The sequence below is a fragment of the Pleurodeles waltl genome, chromosome 2_2 (genome assembly GCF_031143425.1).
Source record: "Pleurodeles waltl isolate 20211129_DDA chromosome 2_2, aPleWal1.hap1.20221129, whole genome shotgun sequence".
In the NCBI taxonomy this organism is placed as follows: Eukaryota; Metazoa; Chordata; class Amphibia; order Caudata; family Salamandridae; genus Pleurodeles; species Pleurodeles waltl.
In genome coordinates, this window is record NC_090439.1 from 1,044,120,008 (window position 1) to 1,044,145,149 (window position 25,142).

The following is a 25,142-nucleotide window of genomic DNA, read 5'->3' on the forward strand; positions in this document are numbered from 1 at the left end:
ATTTTGTAATGTACCGACATTTGTGCTTTGTTGAACGACACCATCCTGCACCACATTTGGGCATTCCCACTTCCAATGCCCCACGCCCCCACACGCGTGACATGGAGACATCTTTTTCATCCCTTGTGCATCATTTTGAATCACCACAGTATTCAAGTCTGGACCGCGATTTACAAAACCTCGACCTCTTGGCTGTGCTTGAAACACATCATTTCCTTGCGGTTGCTGCTGTATCATCTGCTGAATTCCATTTCCCTGCGTTCCTGCCTGCATCAGCATCACCATCACCTTCTCCTTCAGTTTTCTCTGCTTCAACTCGATCTCGTCACTACAATATTTTGCGTACTGCAACACCTCATCAATCGGCTTTGCTTGCCAACAGATCAAATGATTCTTAATCATCTGGCTAACCTCTGGCCTCAGCCCTTCAACAAATCTGAACACAAGATGGTTCATGTCTTTCGGCTCAATAGTTTCAGTACCACTGTAACGTTTGAATGCCTTCAACAATCTCTCATAATAAGCATGTATCAATTCTTTAACCTCCTGTGAGGTCCGGTCGATTTTCTGCCAATCAGTCAATTTTGGCGACACTTTCTGCTTCAAAAACTCAGTCACTTTATGATAGTACTTCATCACTTCCTCAGAGGGTGCTCCGGTCACCTTATCCCTTGCCGGCTCCTGTGTCGGCCAGTCTACCCCTCTCTTGCACTCAAGCCATAAGTCGGGCGGAACAATGATCTCAAAGAAGGTATTCAAATCTTCCCAGAGACACTTCGCAAGCTTCACAAACCTATCGGTTTGTTGGTACCACTCGATCGGTTTCTCCCTCAACCTGGGATAATCATTTATGAAAGATAGGATGTCTCCCCTGGACCACGGTACATGAATTAGAACCTCACCAGCTGTTTCTCTCATGGGTAACATCTTAACTGATCCCGTATCTGGTGAAGCTTTAGCTTGATTTGATCCCGGACTGTCACTTTTCTCCTTATCTCTTTTCTTTGCCCATCTGCCTTCCCACTTTTCTAAGGCTCCCCAGATTTGCGCACTTTGCAATATTTCTTTTAGATGCGCTTTCATTCCGGCAGACCTCATGTGCTCGAAGTCCTTTGAGTCAAAGTCTAACCTGTAACTTCTTTTAAAATGTTTAGTGTTCTCAATATCAATATGGTATTTGTCTGCCAGGTTCGCTAATTTCTGATGTACCTTACCTACTTCTTTGGTGATTTTAGGACACAGATATCTCAATTCTGCTTCTGTGTATGACTCTAATTGGTTTATCCCCATTGTCCCTTCCACTAATTCAGCAGCTTCCACACCCAGTCTCACAAAGTTCAGGTACTCATCTCCTTGCAACCTTTCCGACTCTACTGCAGTTACTGTAGTCTTTAGTGAAGCATAGGTCTTCTCTAACCACTCATTTAACTGTTTGTTGTACCGTAAAACCTTGAAATGAAATGTTCCCTGTATGCATCATTGGTGACTGTGAAGCATTCGTACTTATTGTCTGTGGGGTTAGTACACCTAGCCCTGCCTGTCTCATTGCCTCCAATGGTGCTTCACCCGGGTTAAGGTCTAACAAAGACCTCGTTTTTCGACCGATTTCTCTCCTGGGGCCATTAACTGGGGAGTTCCTATGGACCCTCCTCTTATTACATCTTGTGTCATTACTCCCTGATCACATATACCAGGCTTACCTTGCGCATACAATGGCACTGGTGGACCGACAGTAATTGGTAATGATATGGCAGCAGGTGTCTGACCTGGTCCCAAACCTCGTGGAGCAGCAACTCCAAAGGTCTGATCCAGTGAAGCCGGGGCAGGTACTAATGGAGGACCTGCTGTGGATTATACCCTGGTCTCAGTTGTGGCTTCGGCTGGGGCAGCAATTGTGGAGTTGGCTCAATCTGCACTAACCTCCATTTTGTATATATCGGTTCTGGCGGCACTATCAGATTTGTAGTAGTCTCTAGTACTGGGACGTCTGGATAGATTCTCTGTATCTGCGGTGGAGGTTGCAACTGTATCTGCATGTCTGGCGCAGTGGGTACACTGACACCATTCTGTATCGAACCCGTATCATTAGTCTGTGCTGTATCAGTAACTCCCTTCTCCTGCGTCTGGTTCCCAGGATCCGCACTAGTGCTCGGGACATTGTCGCTTACCGCATAAGGTGGCATGTAATAACTGATTTTAAAATTCTTCGTTATCTGAATCATCTTCTTCTTCCCAAGATCTTTTAGTTTCTTTAGGCTTACTAGAGTCTTTGTCTGTTTTACATGTGGCTTTCTTTCCCTGCGTCTCATCTCCCTGTGTTATTGCTGGAAACAATTTTAATCCATCAACTATTCCCCGTCTCCACATTTTGCTCTCATTATCCTACCTAGCTTCTGCTAGAGTCTTTTCTGCCCTTTTCAGTCTTCTTTGGAACTTTTCTTGTCTCTGTTTAAGAGCCATTAAATCCCAAATCGCTAAAGCCTCATTCTGAGCTGGCCTCAGAGGTGGCTTTTGTACACTTAACATCCACCTTAAATTCTCTAGGACTCTCGTATTGAACGTCCTGTGTTCTGGGAACGCCAAACATCCCTCTTTTTCTGTTAATTTGCGCCACTGTTTCATCCATAAACAAGGCGCAACACCTTTTTCCTCCATGACAATGTAAGCTGGAGTTCCCTCAGGCGGTGTAGGCTCCCCTTCACTCGCCATAATGTATGTGTCTCCTTTCAGAGCACTCTTAAAAGCTTTGACAAAATTTATCTTTGCGTCTTTTCTTTTGTTTGTATTCAATTAAAAAGTGACTTTAATTCCCAGGACATTCTTCACTCACCTTTCTCAACCTATTGCCTCTCACGGACGGCAGCCAATCCGTGCGTGACCCCTCTCGACAACTGACCTATCTCAGCGCGGCACCACTGACGTCACACTCACACATGGCAGCTGACAAAGTCTTGCGGCTTGTCCACCCCTCACTGGATTCACACCAAACGAATGCAAAAATTACTGCAAGCACCTTAACAACAACAGCACGAATTTGCCGGTTTACTACAGGAAGGGTATACATTCGCTTCAGAACTTTACAGAGATTTCACTTCACTGCAAATCCTACTCTCGACTTGTCAATGGTTCGTTCTAGTGCACTTTAGAACTTCCCAAATCTCCATCGAAGGTATCATACAGACAATTTGACTCAAACTCGACTTATCAACCACTCCCGATTGACCTATTTAAACCGCACAAATTACAACATAAACCCAAGTGTCTCCTACACTTGTCAATATACTCCGGAGTCTTAGACCACGACGGGTCCGTACATGAACAACCAACCACGTGGATAATTTTGAGCACAAAGTGCCACACTCATATGAAGTACGCCGACTACCCTACTAAAACAACATTACCGGGCCTAAATACACACAAACTTCACAAATCACCTGCAAAATGCACAAGCTGAGCAAGCGCAAATTCTACACCATGCATGATATGACGCCGAGAACATTCCCAACTCACTTAGGCAGGCTCCGAGATCCCGGGAAAGTCATGGTGAATTTAGAAACGCATCATACCTCCAATTTTCATTATCTCAGAAAACAGTCTAAACAATAATTCTCCCTCCTAGGGCCCCAAAGGGCCAAACCGTTGCTCTGCTACCAGAACTGATAATGCGTCCCTGTGTGATAATTTATTACACATCAGGACTCGATTTAGGCCAATGAATCTTTTGACCCAGTTGAGAGACACCTTAGGACGAGACAGCTAATCAATATGTCAATCAATATGTCAATAATGTCTTCAATATTTATTACGACAATACATTTCACTTTAGTCAAAGTCATTAAACAATTCAGAAATTCTACAATGACTTGCAGCCATGAATAACCACACCAGTTTAGTAGAATTTTATGAATTTTATTCCCTATTAATTACAATCTAAAAGCAGCTGCGTTAATCTCAACACCAAGAAACATAATAGCATAGTCACGATATGGCAACTTTGATAAGATTTCATTAAGGCGAGAATCACAAACATCAGAACATAACACGGCGTAAACATAGAACAATTTAGCAGAGTGTCAATAACGCGTCAATTCAACAAAGCATAGATTCGGTTGTTTGTCTATTTGCGTCAGTTTAGTGAACACCTGCCCTAACCACTGATCAGCATTCGCATGTTGGGCTTCATGCAAAACAATTTAGAACACCAATTTGGAAAAACATCTAACTATAGTCTCTGTCAAAAGTAAGCAGTTGGTTCCTAGAAAGGAAGAGCAAACAGACAAATCACAATTGCATTGTCATAATTACCGTCCAACGTTTAGGTCAGCGCACAGGTTCAGTCTTCGTCTTCAGGACATCAGTCAATTCGCCATCAGTCAGAACTCAGCTCCGTGGCAAAAGGGCACTTCCCTCATAAGGAGGTAAAGTGTAAAATGGACAATCTAAGGGCGAGGATGGTTTAAAGTAAACCAACAAGTCATCAAACAGAGTGACAGAGTTTCTGGATAAAATCAATAGCATTCCCTAACCCACCTAAATGACTCCCTGTAACATGGGTTTTTATCCCTTTTTTGTTGTACATTCCCCCAAGATTTTATTGGACATTTGTTATACCCCACTATCTTGATCCTAAACACATTAGGTCACCCAACTCTTCACCCCATATTATTTTACAAGTCTTTGATTGGTCTCCATAATTGACGTCTTCAGAGGTGGCACGTCCGGTATGATTTAATCTTTTTGTAATTCTTTGCACATCTTTTGGTCAGCAGCTCCATTGTCTTCACCGGTTTGAATGACCTTGTACATTACATTAATCTACACTGTTTCATTTTATTTTAACATTATGAAAAATATGCATGAGAACGGATCTAGCATTGTTACATTCGTCTTCTAGTCTGAAGAAAAAGAACATACGAGGTCATGTCCTTCTATGAGTCAGCACACTGCAAAATAGGAAAAATAAATTTAATATGAGAGCCAAGCAGCTAAACTTCGGCTCATGCTAACTTAAGGCCTATAAGGATTTCAGCAAAAATTCAATAACACGATCATTAGTACAGGCTTATTTAAACATAATATAAACATTTTAGTCATCATTATTAGTCTACGTATACATTTGGCGGCCACTCCCTGTGGTCACATTTCAGGAGCACATTTAAGCAAAATTACTATTATAGTTTCTATGCAGTATTATCACACATTAATTCATAAACATTTCAGGTTAATATAGATTATATAAGCTACGCTCTCTCACTTGTTGAAAGCATATGTCGCTGCAAGTACATAACAAGTGTAATTGGGCATGGACGAAGTGAAATTGTGATATGTAGAAGAGGGTATACAGGTTTCCTGGTAAACAGCCTTTACAATGCAGCATTTACCATGCAATGCCTTTACCACATTTATCAAAACGTCACGCAGCACAGAGTTGACGCTGACTTTTTCAAGCAACACAACAAATATACTACCGCTGCAGACATCCGACTAACCGAATGGAGTCAGCTGAATATACGACGAAACAACGACTGCAAAAACAACTACTGCCTTAACAACGAGGTCGGAACACCTACCTCGTTGCTACTACTAATGATTTTACCACGAATGCCTTAACAACGATATTTCGTTGTAAAGGCATTCCTGATAAAATCATTAGCAATAGGCACCATTCACCCTACATCCCTCACCCCACCCCCCCAACCCCACCCCAAAACCTAAAACCCCCTGACCCCCCACCCACTCCCCAAAACCAAAAATGCCCCACCCCTCCAAACCCACCCCAAAACCGAAAACCCCGTGACCCCCCACCCACTCCCCAAAACCAAAAACGCCCCACCCCCCAACCCCACCCTAAAACCTAAAACCCCCTGACCCCCCCACCCACTCCCCAAAACCAAAAACGACCCACCCCCCCAACCCCACCCCACTCCAAAACCTAAAACCCCCTGACCCCCCACCCACTCCCCAAAACCAAAAACGCCCCAACCCCACAACCTAAAACCCCCTGACCCTCCACCCCCTCCCCAAAACCTAAACCCACCACTTACCTTCGCCAAGTCCCTTCTTTGTACCTTAACCACGCATGTTCGTTGTTCAGGACATACGTAGTTAAGGAACAAAAAAACGAAGTCGTGGTTAAAAAAAGCGTTGTTGCGCTTTCGTTAACCACGACCTTCGTAAAAAAAAAGTCGTAAAAAAGGATGTTTCCCAGTCAGCTTGTTCCATAGGACACCGCCTCCATCATCAACTCGGTTCACTTAGAGGCTCCAACCGACCCATGCCCTCCCCATATCTTCAACCTAGGCGAACCCAGAATCAGCCAAGTGTTCACCACCTTGTTCAACATCTCAATTGCTATGACCACCTTCCCCAAGGACTGGAAACGAGCCAAAGTCAGTGACATATTAAAGAAACCATCAGCAGACCCCAGTGACTCCAGCGAACTCAACAACTTCCGACTGATCTCCCTGCTACTGGACAAACTATTAAAAAAAAAAACATCAACCAAATATCTTGAATGCAACATTCTACTCAACTCCTCTCATTCCGGATTCTGCAGCAACCACAGCACTGAGGCAACCCTCAACACAGATACTGACAACATCCGAGCCCTACTCGACAGGAGAAACTGCAGCCCTGATCCACCTAGACCTCTGGGCAGCCTTCGATATGGTCTCCCACCACACACTCATCATAACGCTGCACAACAAAGGCATCTAAGGAACAGCTCTCAGATGGATCACCTCTTTCCTTACTGGAAGAATACAAACATTCTGAATTACCTTTCACCTCAGAACCAAAGGAAATAATCTCTGGAGTACCTCAAGGATCCACGCTCAGTCATACCCTCTTCAACACTTATATGACACCTCAGGACAGCATCCTCAAATCCCACAGACTCAACATCATGTTCTATGCTGATGACATTCAACGTATCCTCTCCGTCTTCGAAGACACCACCAACACTAGGACTAACTTCCACAACTGCATGACAGAGGTTACTAAGTGGATGAAGGACAACTGGCTGAAGCTCAACACAGATGAGACAGAGGTACTGATCTTTGGAAACAAAAGCTCCCCATGGAACACATCCTGGTGGCCCTTAGGACTCAGACCTACTCCTACCCCTGACCATGATAGGAACCTAGGCATCATTCTGAACAGCAATCTAACCATGATGACTCAGGTTAACTCTATCTCCTCCTCCTGCTTCATCACCATCCACATGTTACATAAGATATTCAAATGGCTACGTCAAAGCACAGGATGCACCATTCCCCAGTCCCTCATCTCCAGCCAACTGTACTATGGCAAGGCTCTCTATGCAGGGATCGCAGCTCACCTCCTCTGATGACTACAAACCGTAGAGAACGTCACAGCCAGACTCATCCTGGATCTCCCTGGACTAACCCATATCACTCCCTACTTCAAGGAATACCAGCGGCTCCCTATACAGAAAAGATGCCAGTTCAAGCGCCTGACTGACACATACAAGGCCATACACAACTGCAGACTTGCATACTTGAACCACGACCTGAACTTCCATGAGCCCACCAGACACCTCTGCTCCCCTTTCTCTGACCCTCATCCCCTGCATCTGACATAGAAAATGTGGGGGGCATGCCTTCTTCTACCTACAAGCGAAGATATGAAACAAGCTAACCTTTCATCTCTGGATCACCCCATCTTTTTCAGAGTTCTGAAAATCCCTGAAGATCGTGATATTCGGCTAATCAACTGGGTCCTTCCTGCGCCTGAATACCCTTCTGGGTGACGAGAAGTGCTCTACAAATCTACTAATTGATTGAAACTCTTTAAACCACTGAAATTCACCATTTAAGTAACTATAACTCATGCCCTAAGGTAACTATAACTTGTGCCCTTGCCATGCACTGCTAATACATCACCCATGAAATCTTCTATGACATCATTGATAATATCACTGCAACATTTGCAGTAAAATCAATGATGAGAAAGCTGTAAATGTTGGGGACACGAGTAATATTGGGTGGTAAGGGTGTTTTTAGGCTTTGGGGTGGGTAAGTTTATTGGGTGGGAAAGGTGTTTGTAGGGTTCAGGGGTGGGTTAGGGTATAGTGTGGGAAGGGTGATTTTAGGGTTTATAGATAGATAAAGTATAGGGTGACATGGGCATTTGTAGGGTTTAGAGATGGGTAGGGGCATAGGGTGGTAAGGGTGTTTTTAGGGCTTAGTGGTGGGTAAGAGTATGGGATGATGAGGGTATTTTAGGGACTGAAGGTAGATAAAGATATTAGGTGGTAAGGGTGTTTTTAGGGCTTAGGGGTGGACAAGGGTGTTGGGTGGTAAGGGTGATTTTATAGTGTATGGGTGAGTAAGGGTATTGGGTGGTAAGGGTGTTTTTGAGTTTGGGTTGCATAAGGGCATTGGGAGGTGAGGGTGTTTTTAGGGTATGGGGTGGTAAGGTATATTTTCTTTGGGAAAATGTGATGTGTCCAGGTTGTGTGTTTGGGGCATATCCTGTCACGGGGGCTAGGTCTACTTACACAAGAGAGGTACCATTTTTATCGGGAGATTGAGGGGAATGCTGAGTGGAAGGACATTTGTGGCTCCTCTCAGATTCCAGAACTTTCAAACACCAAAATGAGAGGAAAAAGTGTTTTTTGGCCAAATTTTGAGGTTTGCAAAGGATTTTGTGTAACAAAACCTGGTGAGAGGCCCACAAGTCACCCTATCTTGGATTCCCCTATGTGTCTAGTTTTAAAAAATTTGCAGGTTTGGTAGGTTTTCCTGAGTACTGGCTGAGCTAGAGGCCAAAATCCACAGCTAGGCACTTTGCAAAAAACAGGTCTGTTTTCTTTGGGAAAATGTGATGTGTCCAGGTTGTGTTTTGGGGCATTTCCTGTCAGGGTGCTAGGCCTACTCTCACAAGTGAGGTACCATTTTTATTGGGAGACTTGGGGGAACACTGGGCAGAAGGAAATTTGTGGCTCCTCTCAGATATAGAACTTTCAAACACCAAAATGAGAGGAAAAAGTGTTTTTTGGCCAAATTTTGGGGTTTGCAAAGGATTCTGTGTAATAGCACCTGGTGGGACCCCCACAGTCACCCCATCTTGGATTCCCCTACGTGTCTAGTTTTAAAAAATGCGCAGGTTTAGTAGGTTTCCCTAGGTGCCGGCTGAGCTAGAGGCCAAGATCTACAGCTAGGCACTTTGCAAAAAACATGACAGATTTCAATGTAAAAACGTGATGTGTCCATGTTGCGTTTCCTGTTTGGAGCATTAGGCCTACCCATGCAAGTGAGGTACCATTTTTATCGTGAGACTTGGGGGAACACAGAATAGCAAAACAAGTGTTATTGCCCCTTGTCTTTCTCTACATTTTATCCTTCGAAATGTAAGACAGTGTGTAAAAAAGACGTCTATTTGAGAAATGCCCTGTAGTTCACATGCTAGTATGGGCACCCCGGAATTCAGAGATGTGCAAATAACCACTGCTTCTTAACACCTTATCTTGTGCCCATTTTGGAAATACAAAGATTTCCTTTATACCTATTTTTCTGTCTTTATATTTCACCAAATGAATTGCTCTCTGTGCACTATAGAATGAAAACCCACTGCAAGGTGCAGTTCATTTATTGGCTCTGGGTACCTAGGGTTCTTGATGAACCTACAAGCCCTATATATCCCCGCAACCAGAAGAGTCCATCAGACGTAATGGTATATTGTTTTAAAAAATCTGACATCGCAGGAAAAAGTTACAGAGTAAAACATTGAGAAAAATAGCTGTTTTTTTCACCTCAATTTCAATATTGTTTTATTTCAGCTGTTATTTTCTGTAGGAAAACCTTGTAGGATCTACACAAATTACCCCTTGCTGAAATCATAATTTTGTCTACTTTTCAGAAATGTTTAGCTTTCTGGGAGCTTTCTGGGACACAGCATTGGTTTCACACCGATTTCTGTCACTAACTGGAAGGAGGCTGAAAGCACAAAAAATAGTAAAATTGGAATATGTCGCAGTAAAATGCCAAAATTGTGCTGAAAAATTGGGCTTTCTGATTCAAGTCTGCCTGTTCCTGAAATCTGGGAAGCTGGTGATTTTAGCACTGCAAACCCTTTGTTGATGCCATTTTCAGGGAAAACCATCATCCTTCTTCTGCAGGGCTTTTTCCTCATTTTTTTTTTTTTAAACAACATTTTTGCTGTATTTTGTCTAATTACTTGGTCTCCTTCAGGGGAACCCACAAACTCTGGGTACCTCTAGAATCCCTAGGATGTTGGAAAAAAAGAATGCATATTTGGCGTGGGAAGCTTATGTGAACAAAACGTTATGGGGGCCTAAGTGCAAACTGCCCCAAATAGCCAAAAAAAGGCCTGGCCCCTGAGGGGGGAAAGGCCTGGCAGCAAAGGTGTTAAAATGAGACTGAGAATTGGATTTGTATTTTTAGCCCTAGGTCTCTCTTTGTGTTGTACTGCTAGAGGTCAGGTAGGCAGAATTCAGGCTATGGGCTCTGATGGCAGGTTAATATCTGCACCTCAATCTCTATGTAAACAACTCTTCTACATTGTTGTATGGGCCAACCTGAAACACTGTAAGGGAGTTAACATAAGGAGCACATTTCTGATTTGTGAAGCCAATGAGACTACACAATAAAGGCCATGAATCAACAATTCACATTAAATTGGTTTATTCTTGGTCTACTCCATCCAGTATATATGCAAAGTAGAAATAAATTCAAGAGATAAAGCAATATAGTTTGAAGGCCAAACGTGCCTGTAAGTAAAGTCATAATAAAATGAGATCCAAAATAGTAACGCCACAGTGCAAATAAAGCAGATTGCTGCAATAAGGTGTTCCATGAAGAAACTTCCCTTTTCTATTTTAAACATAGGCTGAAAACTAGGACTAGCTAACAGGGATTTCTACCCGGGAAGCATAGAAGGTGTCAGCATGGAACAGAACTTCTGTAGAAGTTCAAGAAGATGTAAGGAGTGTGCAGCATGAAACTTTACACTCAGGGAAAGTCCGGCAGAGAGATCTGCTCTCTCTCATAGTCAAGGGAAAGTCTGCCTAACTAGCTAAGGTGCCACAATTAGATATAACCAGTAGCTTCAAGAACATCCATATCTCTCTCCCGCCACCAACAGCCAATCAAGCCACCATGCATGAAGGCAGTCAATATCCTTCCTAAGTTCCCTTCTCCTCAGATTCAGGTATGCAGATGGTAACCTTGGACATCTCATCCTCCTGGTATGCTGTAAACAGGAGGCCTCCTTTGACCCTTATTTCTCCAAGTGTGTTGCCAACTTGCAGCCCACAGGCTTTACTATCACTCACTTAATACAAACAATAAAACTTTATCTAACTAATGAGAAACATGATTATGCACCTGCAGGAAGAAATGTTAATACAATGGCAATTTAAAGGAAGCTTTTTCAACTGAGGCCTCATGTCAAGTTTAGCTTTTCCAAAATCAAAATTGATGCTTGTTACAACATTAAGGCCCTGATTATGAACCTGGCGGTGTGGGCCGCCATGCCGGCGGTGGCGGGAAATCCCACCAGCCGGCATGACGGCCCACACCGCCACATAATAAAGCCAATGAGGGCCGCCATAGGTGACCCTCACCCACCGCCAGGCTGCCTCCGTCAGACAGCCTGGCGGTGTACGGCATCATTATCTGATAGGGCAGCGGTGCTGCCCCTCGGATAATGATCCCAAATCCCCCAGCCTTTCAGGCTGGCGGAAGGGGTGCACCGGGGCACCCCTGGGGGCCCATGCACTTGGCATGGGCATTGCATGGGCCCCTGTGCAGTACCCCATCGCGCAGGTCTGCGTGACGGGTCGCACAGAGGCATTGGCGGTGGCTCCATGTGGAGCCACCGTCAATGTCCTGGCCAGGAATTCCTCTGGGCAGGTGGGCAGAAACAAAGTTTCCACCCGCCCGCCCAGAGGAATTTACATTTTACGGCCGCCGGGGATCCAGGGGAGCTGGTGGTCACTGGGAAGACCGCCAGCATGAACACGGCGGTTTTTACCACCGTGATTCATAATGAGGGCCTAAGTATGTGTAAAATGAAAACAATAATCAATGTTAAATGTGAATATGCGTAACATAGTTGGAAAAATCAATTAATCAACTTAATATACACATATGTAACTCTTTGCTGTTTGCAATGAATATACTCCATTAATTCATTTAAATGTAACACACGTTGATGAAGTGAAGTCATACACTGAAATAAAGGTTGTATATAAGAATAGAAATGTATATTCATGATGTATAGAGGGTAGAGTGTTACAAGGTGAATGAAAACTCTCTGCAGACTCAAACATAACCACGCAGACTTGGCAAACCAAAGACAGTATTTACTAACTGTCGCAAAAGGGAGACCGCGGACTGTACCTCAATCCTGCACAACCTGCCTCTACGGTTTTTCTCAAATGCCTGTTAACAGACAGACATTTGTATACACATCTGTACAGTACTTTATTACACATGATCAATAATAGAGAAAGTGCAAGTTTACAGATTAATATGGAAAAACACTCGAAAACATGTCATCCATAACCATGTATTCCTAGGCTAAGTCATTACTCACTCTTTATTAGATGTTCAACAAAGGTTTCTGACTGAGCATTCTTTGATCTATGAATGCGTACATGCTTTTTTGTAAATGTGATTTATTTGAAATGTGTGGTGACAGCATTGTGTGGCCGGGACTTCTGAGTGTTCAGAATTTGGATTCTTCCCTACACCCATTGTAAGTCATGGACCTGTGTGCTTTGGGCTAATTCAATTATGTACCCATTGTCTAATCAGTCTTCAATCTGTTTGTAGGCACGGAGGGCCGTATTTATACTTTTTGGCGCACAACTGCGCCAATGCAGTTGTGCGTCAAAAAATGTAACGCCGGCTAACGCCATTCCAAAGCGCCATGCGGGCGCCGTATTTATGGAATGACGTTAGCCGGCGGAGCTGCCTGGTGTGCGTAAAAAAAAATGACTTACACCAGGCAGCGCCAGCGTAGGGGAAAATGGACCTTGGGCGCCAAAAAATGGGGCAAGTCAGGCTGAGGCAAAATTTTCGCCTCAACCCGATTAGCGCCATTTTTTTTTTACTCCCAACCCCCATTGAAATGACTCCTGTCTTAGCAAAGACAGGAGTCATGCCCCTTGCCCAATGGCCATGCCCAGGGGACTTCTGTCCCCTGGGCATGGTCATTGGGTATAGTGGCATGTAGGGGGACACAAATCAGGCCCCCCTATGCCACAAAAAAAAATAATAAAAAAATACTTACCTGAACTTACCTTAAGTTCCCTGGGATGGGTCCCTCCATCCTTGGGTGTCCTCCTGGGGTGGGCAAGGGTGGCAGGGGGTGTCCCTGGGGGCATGGGAGGGCACCTCTGGGCTCCTTCCGAGCCCACAGGTCCCTTAACGCCTGCCCTGACCAGGCGTTAAAAAATGACGCTAAAACGGCTGGACGTCATTTTTTTGGACCCGCCCACTCCCGGGCGTCATTTTTGCCCAGGAGTGTAAATACGGCGCACATGCCTCGGAGTCATTTTTAGACGGGAACGCCTACCTTGCATATCATTAACGCAAGGTAGGTGTCCACGCTAAAAAATGACGCAAACCCCAAGATCTTTGGCGCTAGACGGGTCTAACGCCAAAGTATAAATATGGAGTTAGTTTTGCGTCGGATTTGCGTTAAAAAAAACGACGCAATTCAGGCGCAAACAGAGTATAAATATGCCCCAGAGAGTGTACCGGGGACTTGTGTGATGATGTTGTAAATACTTGCACGTTGGTTAGACCTGAGTTGGCCTTCAACAGAAGATCCTTTCATGTTCCTTATTCCACTACATCCTTGAATTAACCTTTCACCTTGCTTATGTCAGTGTGGGGGTTAGGTCTAAACTGGTTTTTGATTGTGAAAAGCAGTGTAGTTTCTTCTTGCGCTTGATGTTGCACAATGTTTTCACATTTCATATTTACAGTAGTGTGCCTATTTTTTACATTTTCCTATAACAAGCGCCTAAATTATGCTGCTCAGGCTCTGATTGTCCAAAAAGGCCTAATCTGGCATTGCTTATTGTAATTACACCCTTCATCGGAATCCGTAGTCAGGATTCTCTGGCTGGAGGAGAAATGAAGACAGGAAAGGTGGTGGCACTGTTCAGATTTGTTTACAGGTCTCAGAAAAGGGCTGTCCTGGTGCTTACTTGAAGGAATCACTTTCTTGTAAAGGTGCATGGTTGGGGGTGCAGCTTTCTCACACCTAATGCAAGTCTCCACTAATAGATTTAGATAGTACTGCACCTGATGTTGGAGTTGGAAAGGGAGAAACGTGGGCTAGTTATTTTTCCCCTGAGTGCTTTGCTTTTTGTATGAAAATTTAATGTAGGTGTATTAGGAAAATTTCCACAGGAGGATTAAGGCATGTCTTCAGCATTATCCTAGCCTATGGTTGGGCTTTCACTGCTCTAGCTCTTACAGATGTGGCATGGCTTACTGCTCTTGAAAGGAAGGTATGACTTTAGTCCAGCAGGGATGGAACCAAGTGAGGGCTGAAGTACCTATTTGAGATTTATTTGTGTCGTGTTTAGGGCCTACAGAATAGAATAGAATTTTGTCTCTTGAACATATAGAAACATTAAGATTTTCAGATCTATATGACTAATAGGCTGGTGGCATAATTGTGGGAGAAGACACACTCAGGGACGTAGCTTCGGGGGGTGCTTGGGGTGCTACACCCTTCTAATAATTGTATTTTGTGATAAATAGTTGGGTACAGGTACTTCCAGTAGGGTATGGTGAAGTGTCTGTCAGATTCATTTCTTCAGCAATTTTTACACACAGACAAAACGCACACACACTCTATTCTTCTCTCCCTGTTTGGAAAGACTTCATAAATGTTGGTTATTTCACAAAATCATGTGCTTTTTTTTGCTTACTACCCCTAACAATATGCAGCCTGTCCCTTTCCACTGCCCCTTAAGCCCCTCTTGGGAGCATTGCCTGTGGTAATAATCTATTTTAAAATTATGCGTCAGCATGATTGTTGGGAAATCTGAAATCCACCCCCCCCCAATCTTACTGACCAAGATATATCTCTGGCCATACTGCAAAATGATTGTTTATAATGATATGGGAGACGAGCCTTGCCAATGTACTTGTGAGAGGAATATATAAATAAGAGAATGCATTTAGGCTTTAGTGATTTAGTGAAAGTTTGCTCTTCTGCATGACATACCTTTTCTGTTTTTCTTGCCGCAGGCCGAGGGTGTTATTTGCACCCTAGTCAAACTAAGGTAAAAAGTCCTGTAAATAAGTAACATGTTCAAATATTATGTATTCATTTTGTGTGTATGTTATAAAGACATGATAGTTTAAACCAACAAGTGCAATTTTGGTTCACCTCCTAAAGTGCGTTAATGCTACATAGATGCAAATGTAGTTTACATTTCACCCATTTTAGCTGGATTTTTTGGGTCTAAATCACTTGGTTTACAAATGCTGCTTGTAGACACATGGCCACTTGTTGAATCTAGCATGCATTCCCTTGTTTCCCATATGGTCTTTTAGGTTTATGTTCAGTGCATTTATTAAGATGCTGGACTCTCCAATAGTACTCTACAATGTTTATTCTTGTTCGGCTTGCTCAGAGGTGAACATGAACCCAATGGAAGTCAATGGTTTTCAGACTTTTTTAATAATTTGCATGCTTTTCAAATCAGGCCTTTTGATGAAGGCACCCGCTTCACCACCAGGCCATGGGAGGCTATGGTCTCCACTCTTCTGGTGGATGAGTGCTTGCCCTATTTAGTTTTCACTGCATGCCTGATGGCTACCAATAGTGATGGTGTGGAGCACCCTGGGCAATCATTCTTGTTTTTAAAGAATACAAGTTTTCTCCCTGTCCCTGAGGGCCATTGATAGACTGCTGTGCCTTGGAGCAATGTGCTTTGCAATGCAGTCCTGGCAATTGAAATATAATGAAGGTTTTCCTTTCCTATATAAGGCAGGGTTATTGCCACCATGTCAGTTGTGTACTGGCTGCCAGGCCAAGGATTTCCATTAGCAGAGTCAGCTAAGCCTCCACAAGTGGAAACTCTGTGCTTCACTGACCTGAGAGATTTACAGCAGAGTTCTGAATCCACAAAAATCTAAATATGGTCCTATGATAAGGATTGCAACACTAGAGTTCTCTTTTTATAATAGTTAAAAGACACTTTTTGACCCCTTGCTAACATGTCCTGAGTAATTGAATTTTATATACTACTTACATGATAACATATGCTTATGTGCATTACACCACTCTGTAAAATCCTGGCATACATATCTTGGGAACACGTATTGCTGGGTAGTAAGTGAGTAAGTAATAGGTTATGGTATACAGTTGATTAAAACCATTACATTAAATTTAAGCTCAAGAGAGCAAAATCAATTTTCAAGCATAAAACCTTAAATAAATATTTATTTAAAACAAAATGATCCAAAGTATAGGTGCATAGTAAATTATGGTTTTTTAGTTATTGTAGTGTGTACCTAGCCAATGTTCACAGTATTTTAATATGTCATCAAAAATGTAATTAATTTACAGTTTAATAGAGGGTCTTCCGGATTGAGACAGCTAATCACTGCGGCCTTACATGTTGAAATTGCTCTATCCAGAAAACATCTTATAAGTAGCTTGACCGTGCTTGCCAAAGGGGAGGGCAAATACATAGCAAGTGTATTGGATTTTCCTTTTCACTTCCACATAACTTGCATGTTATTGGGCCATTATACTTCCAGTTTGGTGGCTCTGCAAGACCTGGAAGCTGACTGAAGCGTAGCGCCATCAGCCTTTTCTTAAAACGAGGTGAGAAGGTCTGGCTTAAGTATGCGGCTGTCTTCATCTTATCGTAGCTATTAACCACCATCCAAGCATGTAACCTTTTCCTAAATATATTTTTATCTTCTATAACTGAGTGAAACTTTGCTGCCTTGCTTGCCACATGCTCAAATTCTGAAATTGGCACATTCTTTTCCCATAATTCCCCCAAACCTGTATACTTTAATGATGTATAAAGAAATTTATAATGATTAGAACAGGAGTCATTTTCCACAGCCGACCACAAGGCACTATTTAACATGTTATTCTGGGTTGCTCTAATGTTGTACCACGTTTTATGGCTGTATATTTTCTTGCCAAAGTCTGCTGCATAAGACTAAATTCCAGGTGTTTTTCGATAGTCCAAACACTGTCTTGTACATAGTGACTTGCAATTTGTCCAGCAGGTGTCCATCCTTCCTATGCTGGACCGTACTAGTATATGCAATGGTAAGGAGAAGTTTTGCCTAGTCATGTAGCGTTTCTGCTCCGCAAAGTTGAATTTATTATCTAAATAAATTCCCAAGTATTTATAGTTATTAACTTCCTCTAGGTTCTCATCATCCAGATGGATCATTGGCGGTCAACCAAAGTAGTTTCTGAGCACCATTATTTCGGTTTTTGCAGTACTGATTTCTAGTGTGTTTTCTTTGGTGTACGTTGATAGCTCAGTGACCAACCTGTGCATGCCAATTTTAGATAAACTCAGCAGCACTATGTCATCAGCGTATGCGAGGTGGGTCAGGTTCAGGTGGCCAAAGCACAGTGGGTGCGAATTCACCTCATTTAGTCTTTTTGACATATCAGCCATGAAAAGAATAAAGAGATGGGGTGCCAATACCAATCCTTGTTTCAACCCCACTTGCTGTTGGAATTTTGCACGAAAGCTTGGACCCATCACCGATTTTAACCTGAATCCATGTATTTGTATATAGCTGTTCTGTAGCCTATAAAAGGTTGTTGGGAATACTCATTACCTTCAATTTGTGCCACAACAGCCCACAGTCGATATGGTCAAATGCTGACTTAAAATCGACAAAGCAAAAGTATAATTATTTCCTTGTTGATTATTTTTCTCAGCTAGTACACTTAGAGCTAAGATGTTCGATGTGGAGCCAAAGCCCTTTCTGAAGCCTGTTTGATTTGCCGGTACTAGAAAGTTATTATATGACAAGTCCCTAAAATCTTGCAAGATTAAAGATGTGTAATACTTGGCTTCAGAATCTATTAGGGCTATAAGCTGGTAGTTTGCTGCTGCTAAACAATCCCCACCTTTGAATATTGGAAGTATTATTGACCCTCGTCCAACTGGCCGGTATCATACCAGCAGAATACGCTTCTCTGAAAAGTTGAGACACTACTTTTGCCCAGTATTCGGGGTCACTCTTAAAGATGACCTGGGGGATGCCATTTGGGTCCAGAGCTCCATCTCTCCGCCCCGTAGCGATTATCTTTTGTATTTCATTATAGGAATAAAACAACAACTCATTTTCTGAGGATTTTATTTTATCATCATGATAAGTGATAGGGATACTGCTTTCCACTGCCTGAGGAATTTCCGTGAATGAGCGATAATGGAAAGATACCCATGATGAGGTGACAAATGATTGATGTGGTGATTCAGGTAGGCCTAAGCATGAATTCTTGTTAAATACACTGAGCGGATGCGTAACCCAGGTTTCCTCTGGCATATTTGAGTTGTTTATTTGCTTAGTGGGTCTCGCCAAAGCAGTTACTGTATCCCAAAAGGTGCTGGTGTTTATTTGTTTTGAACTGTAATAAGCTTTACTATTACTAAATAAGCTCTTCTTCTTTCCTCCTTTGATCTTCCCAGACTTGTTTTTGTAATCGTTCCTTAAGGTTCTTCTTGTGTACAATGTTATATTTGTCTGTACATCTACTTTTCTTAAGGTACTAATTGCCTTTTTACGCTCCCTCCTTAAAGTGATGGCTCTTATTGATAGGGCCATTTGATATCTGATAGAATGTTGAGCCTTCTTTACTATGGGGCTTGTGAATGCAGCTTTGTGGAGAAAATCTCCCAACATTCTTTCTGGCTATTTGTTAGTGAACGTGAGTTTTCCAACAGATCTTTTGCTAGCCTGAATAGATCGATTAAGGTGTCATTAGTCCACTTAAGTCTTTTTAAATTGATACTTTTGAGGAAACCAATCTCAGACTGTGCTTGAATATGCTTTGGCAGATTTATACTTAGCGTCATGCTTTGATAAGTGTGATCACTTAATGGAGTGTATTCTATTGCAAATTTTTTCAAAAATGTATTGCTGGGTAAATATCACCTGAGTTGCAGTGCACATTGGAGCTGGAGAATGTGGACATCAAACAATGGCAGTGGACATCAGACAATGGCTTTGTGAGCACAGAGGTGACTAGGCCTGCAATATGATACCTTTTATTGTCCATAGCATGTCAATGGAAGCTTTGTAAATATAGCACTTCTATTATTTTAGCAGGCCACCATTACCAGGCATCTGAGAGTGAAGTGTACCAAACAGCATGATACACCCTGGGTTGGTGTATATGTGTGTGGACCCCAGCAAGTTGTGGTCCTCATTGGCTCTTCGTTAACAATTTTTGGTTGGGCTTCCATTTGGTTATTGCAGTAGAATGTCGAAGTAACCTGATGCATATAAACATATGGTCATCTACCAGAGCTTACATTTGCTTGTGCTGTAATAGGGCAATGGTGAGGCAGAAAATGTTTCTGGTTTTGCCATACACCAAGTTCAAAACCTACAGCCAAATATATAAATGTTTGTCTAACTATCTGAATTGCACCATTCCACGTTGATTCTCCATTTGAACTGTTATTGTATAAACTAAGGCTTGGACTTAGTTTACAAAGTTTGACTTTCCCAGCCATGGAGTCCTGAACTTAGCTCAGTGCATCAAGGCTTCAGCGTTAAAGTACAGGTTATTGTAGCCCCACACATCTCCACTCAATACATAGATGATGTGGTTTTCATCCTTTCTGGGTTACTAACAGTCCATTAGAAAGGGGTCAGGGATGCAAACCCATTTCCATTCTTTAGAATATCACACACAAGTACTGCAACAAGACAAAGACACTTTGGCCCTCATTACAAACCTGGCGGTCGGTGATAAAGCGGCGGTAATACCTCCAACAGGCCGGCAGTAAAAAAAATGGAATTATGACCACGGCGGAAACCGCCAACACAGACAGCCACTTTAACACACCTACCGCCATGGCGGTAGCAACAAGCACAGCGGCGGTAACTGCCAACAGCCAGGCAGAAGACAAAGTACCGCCCACCCTATTACAACAAGCCAATCCACCAGATTTTCCGGGGCGGTACCAACACCATCAAAAGCACAGTGGAAACAGTACACAGAAGGGAAACGACTCACCTCTGGACACTCAAGGAAGAACCACGACGCCATGGAGCCCGAACTACAGGTGTTACCCATGCTGGTTTACCTCCTCCGACACCAGGAATACCAACGGCGGCGACCACAGTGAGTACTGCTTCTAGCACACAAGGGAGGGGGGAGGAAAAAGAGAGTGACACACAACACGCAACACCCTCACCCCCAACACCATACACACAAACAGTTGCAACAACATTACATATCCACCCCGTACCTCTCAGGAATAACGCAAGGACAAAAGGAAGTTAGTAAAGTCAGTGTAATAATACAAAGTTCTAGAAATACGTCCTCGAAGCACAAAACAGCATCTACAATATATACAAATGGAGGGACACTGCCCAGTCCATAATGTCCGTGGGCCACAGGGCCATATCACATAGGCCAAGGCCCCACTTGACTCCTGCCTCAATATGGAGAGAACACTGCTGGGGAATAGGTCGAAAATACACAGGCACCTCAGGTGGAAGGGGAGGCACCTCAGCTGGAAGATGGTACAACGCCACTGCTCCTGAAGGCGGCCACATGCCCATCACTCTGTCCTGGGGAGTGCAATGCCACAGTCTCTCTAGTGGGTGGTCTGCCCGCTGCTTGGTCCTGGGGAGTGCAAGGCCACAGTCTCTCTAGTGGGTGGTCTACACACTGCTTGGTCCTGGGGAGTGCAAAGCCACAGTCTCTCAAGTGGTTGGTCTGCCCTCTGCTTGGTCCTGGGGAGTGAAAGACCACAGTCTCTCTAGTGGGTGGTCTGCCCACTGCTTGGTCCTGGGGAGTGCAAAGCCACAGTCTCTCAAGTGGGTGGTCTGCCCACTGCTTGTTCCTGGGCAGTGCAAAGCCAAAGTCTCTCTAGTGGGTGGTCTGGCCACTGCATGGTCCTGGGGTGTGAAAAGCCACAGTCTCTCTAGTGGGTGGTCTGCCCACTGCTTTGTCCTGGGGAGTGCAAAGCCACAGTCTCTCAAGTGGATGCCTTCTCCACTGGTTCTGGAGGGGGCTTTGTGCCCAGTGTGCTTCGTCCTGTCAAGGAGGGGGTGAGTAGATGCCTTCTTCCACTGGTTCTGGAGGGGGCTTTGTGCCCGGTGTGCTTCATCCTGGCAAGTAGGGGGTGAGTGGATGCCTTCTTCCACTGGTTCTGGAGGGGGCCCTGTGATGCAGCACATGGGGAGTGCAAGGTCACAGTCTCTCACCTAGTTGTCACACCTACAGGATTTGCAGGGGCCAGGACACACTACAGCCCATGGAGGCACGACTACACACTGCCCGCCGGCGGTGATGGCTGCTCAGTGGTGGCAGTGGCGGTGCTGGCGGCGGTGCTGCCAGTGGTGGGGGGAGGCTCCAGCCCTTCCCCTGCAGCCTTGGACAGCTGCCCACTGGGGCTGCTGCTGCTGGCAGTGGTGCTGGTGGCGGTGCAGGTGGTGGTGCAGGTGGTGGTGCTGGTAGCGGTGCAGGTGGCGGTGCTGGCGGCGGTGCTGCCAGTGGTGGGGGGAGGCTCCAGCCCTTCCCCTGCAGCCTTGGACGGCTGTCCACTGGGGCTGCTGCTGCTGGCAGTGGTACTGGTGGCGGTGCAGGTGGTAGTGCTGGCGGCGGTGCAGGTGGCGGTGCTGGCGGTGGTGCTGCCAGTGGTGGGGGGAGGCTCCAGCCCTTCCCCTGCAGCCTCGGAAAGCTGCCCACTGGGGCTGATGCTGCTGGCAGTGGTGCTGGTGCTTGGTGCAGGTGGCGGTGCTGGCAGCGATGCAGGTGGTGGTGCTGGCGGTGGTGCTGCCAGTGGTGGGGGGAGGCTCCAGCCCTTCCCCTGCAGCCTCGGACAGCTGCCCACTGGGGCTGCTGCTGCTGGCAGTGGTGCTGGTGGTGGTGCTGGTGGCGGTGCTGCCGGTGATGGGGGTAGGCTCCAGCCCATCCCCTGCAGCTTCGGATGGCTGAAGTGCCATGGCTGGTGTTGTTTGGTCAGATGCTGCTCCAGCACCAGGCTCCATATCCATCCTGCCTGCGGCGGCTGTGCTTTTCTCATTGCCCTTGGCAGCTGGTGGTCCCTTACTGCCCTTGGCAGCTGGTGGCCCCTTCTTGCCTTTCCCAGCTGGTGGTGTCTCCTTGCTTTTGGCAGCAGGTGGTGCCTCCCTGCCTTTGCCAGCTGGTGGTGCCTCCTTGCTTTTGCCATCTGGTGGTGCCTCCTTGCTTTTGCCAGCTGGTGGTGCCTCCTTGCTTTTGGCAGCAGGTGGTGCCTCCTTGCCTTTGCCAGCTGGTGCTCCCTTTTTGGCTTAGCTAGATGGTGCTCCCTTTTTTACCTTGGCAGCTGGTGCAGGCACACTGGCTGTGTGGACGGGCGTCTTCCCGGAGCCTCTCACAACTGCAGTGGCTGTAGAAACGACAGTGGCCGTGAACTGGGTGCCTGAGGTGCTAGCCTGGGCCCTGACCACCCTGGCCCGGAGTGAAGGTCGTTGGGGGGAAGGGGAAGGGAATTGGTCAAGGGTGGGGAGGGAAAGCTTTTTAGGGACACTAGGGCTGGAAGAGAGTGAAGGTTTGAGAGTGGAGGAAGAGGGAGTGGTGGTAAGAGGTGTCTGTGTGCTGTGTTTGGGTGCAGGTGCATGGGCTGGAGGCTGTCATGAGGTGGATGGCTGTTGGGTGTCTGAGTGCTTGTGTTTGTGTACTTTGTGAGGAGGGGGCACAGACACAGTGGAGGAGGACACAGGGGATGTGTGCATGGATGTGGGGGTGGTGACTGCCAGTGAGGGGCGTGTACTGATAGGCGTGATGGTGATGGGGGTAGTGGATGAGGATGTAGTGCATGCAGGTGTGAGTGGAGACGCTACTAGGAGGGAGGTGGACGAGGAGAAGGAGGGGGACAGGAGGGGAACACAGTGGAGGCAGTGGATGATGGTGTGTCTGCATCTGGTTGGTGCTTGTGTGAGTGCCTGTGGGATGAAGTGTGGTGCTTGTGTTGCCTGAGCCACTTCTGTGTGTTGATTTGGGTGCATGCTGGTCTGATGATGTGCTTGGGATAGGCTGGTGTTGAGGGGAATGGGACTAGGTAGAGGAAGTTGGAGGAGGGAGGCTAGAGACAGGGACAATGGCTGCCATCAGGGAGTTGGCCAGAGCCTGCAATGATCTCTGTTGGGCCGCCACGCCAGAGTGAATGCCCTCCAGGAATGCATTTGTTTTTTGCAAATGCCATGCCAGCCACTGGAGAGCATTCACAATGGTTGACTGCCCAACAGAGATGGATCGCAGGAGATCAGTATACTCCTCACTGAGGACAGCATGGCTGACTGGGGCAGGGGCAAAGATGCCTGCATCAAAGGAGATGCCCACCCTCCTGGGTGAGCGGGCACGGGAAACACGCTGAGAGGCTCCTGGGAGGGCGGTGCTGGTACGGGGGTGGCAGCTATACCTGTAGTTGGGGTGGCCACAGAGGTGTCTTCCACCACCAGGGAGCTTCCATCGGAGGGGGTTTTGCTGTCGAAACTGTCCCCTCTAGTCTCCGCAGTGGAGCTCACCTCGCCCTCCGTCCCACTGATGCCCTCACCCTAGTGGATTCGGCCTCATGGGCCATGTGGGATGCAGCTCCCTCCGTCACCGGTGCCTCTACTCCTCTGCCAGGGGATGCTAATGCACACAAGGACAGGGTGACAAAACAAAAAGGGGTGGAGAGACAGAGGATACTCTTGGTCAATGCCAGCAACAACACCACCGTTGGCATACACAACACACAGGGAACAGCCCTATGCACTAGGCCATGCACTACCAGTTACAATGCTAGTCACCAGGCCATGGAGTATAATGCCTAACGCCAATAGTAGCACAACTGAAACCCTCAGGACCCTGCCCAGTAGTAGATGCCCACTAGCATATTTGGGGCTGGAGTGCATCAGACCATGCCCAACGTGGAACCTACCCTGCCATGTTCGTCCTGGCTTAGGATCACCCACAGGCCCACATCCCCCACCCAGAAAACACCTCACCACGCACAATTTTATGAATCTGAAACTGTACTCACCTCCTTGTGGCTGCTGTGATGCCTTCAAGCGCCCATCCAACTCCTGATAGGCCACCGGCGGGATGCGGAACATCAGGGGTGTCAGGGTTCGATGGGCACCCCTTCCTCGTTGGGAGGCCATCCCCAGCTGGGCCTCCGCCGTCTTCCTTGCCCAGCAGCGCAGGTCCTCCCACCATTTGCAACAGTGGGTGCTCCGCCTGTCAAAGACCACCAGGGTCCGCACCTCCTTGGCGGTGGCACGCCAAATACCCTTTTTCTGATGGCCGCTGACCTGCAGACAGCGATACATAGGCAATCGGATCAGCCATACCGTCCGGCCTGTTACACTCATGGCCCACCATATCCCTCCCAACCCCTTATGCACAGACATTTACCACCATACATGCAGCACTCTGCCCAGCACCCCTCAGCCACCCCCCCTTACACGAGGCTTACACACACAGCACTCCATGCATTCATACCCCATGCATCATGCTCACAGTGTACTCACCTGTTGGTCTGGAGGACCATACAGTAAACGGTACTGGGGTAGGACCCCATCCACTAGTCTCTACAACTCCTCCGAAGTGAAGGGAGGGGCCCTTTCCACAGACACTCGAGCCATGGTCGCTTCCAGACACAGGTCACAGCAGCACTTGCAGTGCAGGTCCTCTCCTGTTGAAGGTGAGGTAGCAAGTGAGTGAACATATGGAAAATGGCGGTCACGTCCGCAGCAGTGAGTACCGTCACCGCCGGTGTACATCACCATTGGCTACTGGAACCTATAGGGCCCAATGATAACCAAGGAGGTGTTGCACGGTGGTCCTCGACCACATCCCGCATCGGCGCACAACGTCAGCAGAATTACCTCATTTCCACTTGTCCATTCACACAGGTCAGACGGCCACCA